We start from the raw sequence: 5724 nt of genomic DNA on the forward strand, positions 1-5724 counted from the left end.
TCAATCAGGCCGCCCCTCGCCAGACATATTGCCCACATACTCGAGGCAATGCAGGACCTGGGCTGCAACCTCGTGCTGCAGTGGATACCAGCCCACATCGGAATTCACGGCAACGAGTCCACCGATCAGCTGGCGAAAGCAGCGCACGCAGCTGCCACGCCCACAACAACGATGGTGGGCCCCTTTGAGGTAGCACGCAGACGGGTTTGCCTTGCCATCACCTCCTCCCACCTGGATGCGCCCGGGGAGGCGGCAAGCCACCACGCTCCTCCGAATAACTGGAATGACAAGGAGAGAGGGGAAAGGACTCGCTCGCTGGACTCCGTGCCGACTGCTTGTGCCCTCACTATCTCTTCTATAGGCGTTGCGCCGTGCTCCCGACCGGGATGCAGAAATTAGGTGCCTTTTCTCATCTTCTAACCACTACCTCCACCACTATCTCCTCTATCTTTTCATCTATTTCCTTCTATTCTTTTTATCCCTCCTTCCCCTCACTCTTACAAGACGCTGTGCTGTGCTCCCTTAAGCGCTGCAGAAATAAGCGTCTTTTTACTTTCTTTATCAAACCACTATCACCACCACCACCATCTCCAACCACAGCGCAGCTCTGGTCGACTGGGTTAGTCCTACGCCACCTCCTGCCGCTGCTCCCCGAGGACGACGACAGGGTAGCTATGGCTGACTGGCTTAGCGCTACGCCATCTTCTGTCACGGACAAGAGCTCTCGCCAGTGGTGCCCCGTCCTCGGATTCCTGCAAATGCTGCAACCGTGTCCATCATTCTTGTCTTCTTCTTACTTCCGTCACCCTCTGTACCTCCGCCTCGTCCTTTCCTTCCTTGCTCTCTATCTCTCTACCTTTTAATCCTATCCTTTTATTCCCTTCTCTACCCCATCCCTCGTGAGCTACTGTTGAGGTGTCCTCCCCCTGAGAGACAATTTCCTTTCCATTTAAAGTCACTTCCCTCCTTAACGGAAAAAGGAGGGCCGTCCTGCTCGCATTGCCCGCAGCCAGAGACTTTAGATCACATTCTGCTGTGGTGCGGGGCCTATACTGATGAGTGCCACCATCTCATCGCTGCGTTTCAACGACTGGGGCTCCCCAGGTCCACCGTGGAGGAACTCTTGTTCCAAAGAACGCACGCGAGTGTTTACAAGCCCGTGCTTGGAGCGCTCATCACGTTGTTCGTGGACACAGCGCTTTTCGAGCGCCTGTGACTTCGTGAACCTGTGTGTCTGTGATCTCTTTTTCTTGTTTTTCCTTCCCCTTCATGAACACGGCACTCTTCGAGCACTTGTGACATCGTGACCATCTGCGTCTGTGTTTTTTGTTTGTTTAATCGCACCGAGGTCTAGCGAACTCGCCTCCGTTACTACAACGAACCTTGTTTTCTACTGAACTGCCGCTACGAGCCCCGGCGCGCGCTCCGCGCTCACCCGACATCAAACGCGCCAACATGGCTCGTCACACCCCTCAAAACTGGGCGTATCTACTTCTCCCAGCCTTCTCGGCGGCTTTTCTGGATGGTTGTGTCTTTTAATCGTTTCAACGCGTGCACGTCAAGATGACTCGAATGCAATTTTTTCTTCTTCTTCTTTTGCTTTTCCCTTCCTATGCACTTTTCTTCCCACTCCCTCTCTCCTTGTGCCGACATGTTGAGATGTCATCCCAGTGATAGAAAGTTATAGGCGGCACTTTTCTCTTCCTTGCACTTACATAAGCACTTAGAGAGGTCTGATGCTCTCCTCTAGCACGTCGCGGACGCCACAACAGACGTCGAAGTCGAGGAGTCGGTGTCTAGCGATACTACGCCAAACTTTGGGCGCGGAAACTCAAACTTGAGACCCTTCTGAAGGCTCGAACATGAGATAAAGACATCCGCCGCCGGTTGGCTCGAGTGCACACACACATTCAAAACTATGCTATAGAACTCAGCCGTCAGAACTAAAATTACATCTGTTCCCAAATGGATAAGGCTTCCCACTCTAAGAGCACATGGCAACTCCTGCGTCACTTGCTTGATCCTCATAGTGGCAAATAGCAAGCTAAATATCAACTTGAACGTGTATTGCGTGACTTTTCCGGCTCATCCGCTTCCCTACGTCATGAGCTCACTAACACCTATATCCGTCCTGGACCCGCCATTTCCCTTCATGCGTATGAGGGGGATGACAACCCGCTTCTTTATTTCCCCATAACTATAGCAGAGGTGCGGGCGGAACTAAACCGTCTCAAGAGAAATTCTGCAGCTGGTCCAGATCGAGTCACTAATTGCATGCTCCAAAACCTGGACGATTCTTCTATTCAAGCCCTCACGGGCTATATGCAGCAATGTTGAGAGCAAAGCACTGTACCCGAGAGCTGAAAGCTTGCCAACCTCATCCTGATTCCCAAACTGGGGAAAAGCTCCACGTTATCCAACTTGCGTCCCATCTCCTTCATATCCTGTGTAGGAAAATTGATGGTGCATATTCTCCAGACCCGTCTTATTCGCTACTTGGAGTAATAATCATCTACTTCCCGACATCATATTCGGCTTCCGCCTACACCTGGCGGCACCAAATATCATGCTCCTACTCAAACACCAGGTGCTCTACAAGCGCACTCTAGACACCCAAGTCATTGTTGGTCTTGCTGTTTGCCTTTGGTAGTGTACAGCAAACTGCCATCCTGCAAAATTTTCAGGCTTTGAGGTGGGAAACAGGACGTATGCATACGTGAAAGATTTCCTAACTAATCGCCGTGTGCAAATTGACATCAGTGAAGGAGAGCCTTCCCCCATCGCCCCCCCCCCCGGAAGCCGTGTAACACCCCAAGGCTCCGTGCTATTCCCACTCCTCTTCAATGTTGCACTGTTAGGACTTCCCAAACTTCTGAGTGACATCCCAAGTTCGCATCACACACTCTATGCAGATGACATCACCGTGTGGGTTAAAAGAGGTAGTGATGGCCAAATTGAAGAAACCCTGCAAACAGCAATCAACCACGTGGGCAGCTATCTCTCTATGGTAGGCCTTTCTTGCTCGGTGACCAAATTCGGATACATTGTTATCAGATCACAGGGACGCAAACGCAAACATGTCTCTTTAAATCTCCAAGTGTAGGGGATGGGAATTTCCTAAAAAGATCATATCCGCATCTTAGGATGGCACTTACAGGCCAATGGTGGCCACTCCACCACTCTTCAGTGAATCGACCAATCTGCCACCCAAATCGGTCACCTTCTAAAGTGCGTTGCCAACGAGCATGCAGGCATGCGCGAATCCAACTTTCTTTGACTGTTTCAGGCATTTATCTGCACACGCATTACCTACGTGGCTCTCTACCTCCGCCTTACGCGCACGGATCTCGATCGCCTCAATACTTCGCTTCGCAAGGCATACAAGACCGCCTTACGACTCTCGATGTCCACTTCTACCTCCAAACTTATGTTGGAGTGTCGAACATGGTCAATGAGCTTACAGAAGCTACCCTTACATCCCAGTACCAGCGGCTCTCACTCATGCTTGCGAGACGTGCTGTATTGCACCAAATTGGACTCAACACTACGCGGCCAGCCACCACTTACCAAGACGTACCGACAGATAAACGACTCAGCCTTCGTATTTCTCCAATCTCCAAGCACATGCCCCATGAACATCATGCGGATCGTAGGGCTGACTGTGCGTGCCAACTACAGTAACGTCTCTAAAATTGTTCCAATGTCACGTACACAGACGCCTCGTGACACCCACTTCGATCAACAATGGTGGCTGTCGCCCTGGCCCCACACCGTGGGTGGAGCACAGCATGTAGTGTAATTCACTCCACCGATATAACAGTTGCCGAAGAAGTTGCCATTGCTTTGGCATTTACCGACCCAATAACCAAGGTCATCGTAAGTGATTCCCAACTTGCCATCCGAAAATTTGACGCGAGCCGTATCTCTGCACAGGACATACATAATTATAAAGCGTAACACCCTACCTGCCTGACCTCGCTTTCTTATTCGGGCCCCAGCTCTTGAATGTCTTAGAGGAAATGCGCAGGCACACACTCTCGCCCGAGATCTCAACGGCCGGGTGGAGTTCCTTACGCCTTACACATCTCATTCTTTGCTCTCCCAGGTCTGTGAAGAACTAACTCTTTTGGTCATTTACACAGACATTCTACAGCACTACAGACTAGGTCGTCTCTGCTATCCTCCAGCTCATAAAGACCTCCCTCGATGTGATGCCGTCCTACAGCGAAAGCTTCGTAGACAGGTGTCTTTCCCAACCCATGATTCATTAGCAAGGTATACCCACAATTCGTGACACCACACTGTAAATACTGCTCACAATCGGCCACACGCATACCCATTGCAAGGACGTGCTGACAGTACGGTGAGGCTTCTCACACAGAAAATACATGGGAGTCCCTTCTGCATATCACTGACTCGGCACAGCAACGCCGGGTAATCTCCCGCTCATTTGAGACCACGGTGTCCCAAGGGATCCCCGCTGACCTCCTCTAAGCAGCGTAACCAACCTCTCGGCTGGTCCCCTCTTTTGGGAGTAATAAAGTTTTGATCATAATTACCCCCAAGAACACCACGCAGGTGAGGCCAAAATGGATAACCTAGGCAAGCGCTAAAGGTGAGCACTGAGGTTTTTCACATGACATGGAATTGTTGTAATAACACGTGCAACGATAACTTTAACTGGAGTAAACATGGCAGCGCAATGGGGGTGGGGAGCGCAACCTAACGTAGCAGCTTGTTTGTCTTGATCGGCAAAGTGTCGCACGTACAACTGTGCACTGGTGTGCATGTAACGTGACGGTTGGGCCTCTTCAACCTTTTTAATGTTCATGCTACATTTCTGTTGCTGATACACGTACAGTACGATGCCCACTAGCGCCAGCATTATCGCGTCGCGGCGTGCGAGTGGTCTTTAGCGCCCATGCTGCATTAACTTAGGACGGCTGACCTCGACGCCTTTTGCTGAACGGAAGGTGGAAGTGTTGCGCAATATGAACTACATTTTAGCAGATGTACGTTACGGTGGCCCCAGGGTTTTACTTACTGCTTTGATTACATTTGCTGCGTTTGTCTAGAGCGCTCTGCTGCCCCCACAGTAAAAAAAAAACACTGAACTTTTACTTGACAATTCTGAGGCACAAGCTTCTGTTATTTGAGCGTGTAGGACATATGGTAAGCTTGCTTAATTCATCAGGCGCCCTTAAGCTGAGACGCGAATCGCTGATAAGTTGCGTAAACATGTGGCTGAGATTTTCAAGCAACACTCTTGCTGTACAACCTCTGTATACGCGATATGAAGTCTAATGTCGTTGAAATGTTATCTAACACTCTTTGCTGCTTTTATTTTTTTATTGTTGCTGCATTCTAAATTATCAAGTAGTGTCTAGAATTCCGGTCAGACTGAAAGCCAGAGTGCAGAAGTATTGATGTGCCCATAGGTTATATGTTCATGTAGATAAATGCCCCTGCCATGTGAAATAATGCGAAGATATTTTCTTTAAATTACTTCTTTATGGCAAGGAGCGACTTCTTTGCACTCGGTCTGGGTCCGGCACTTCAAAGTGGTCGTACTACTGGCCACTCCACAACTGTCTGCGCTCTCTTCTCATGAATAATGATCTCTTGGTGGAGAAAAATTTTGAGGTAAAGCGCAATTCTTCCTTCACAAAATAGTATGCCGATTATGACCATGCGAAAACGAAGGTTTGAATAAAAAAATACACG

General features: G+C 49.6%; 1 pseudogene; it reads left to right on the forward strand.

Annotated features, from left to right (window-relative positions):
• Positions 1 to 2460: 2460 nt before the first annotated feature.
• On the forward strand, positions 2461 to 4494 carry LOC142777319 (uncharacterized; annotated as a pseudogene).
• The last annotated feature ends 1230 nt before the right edge of the window (positions 4495 to 5724 follow it).

The sequence above is a fragment of the Rhipicephalus microplus genome, chromosome X (assembly GCF_043290135.1).
Source record: "Rhipicephalus microplus isolate Deutch F79 chromosome X, USDA_Rmic, whole genome shotgun sequence".
Taxonomy (NCBI): Eukaryota; Metazoa; Arthropoda; class Arachnida; order Ixodida; family Ixodidae; genus Rhipicephalus; species Rhipicephalus microplus.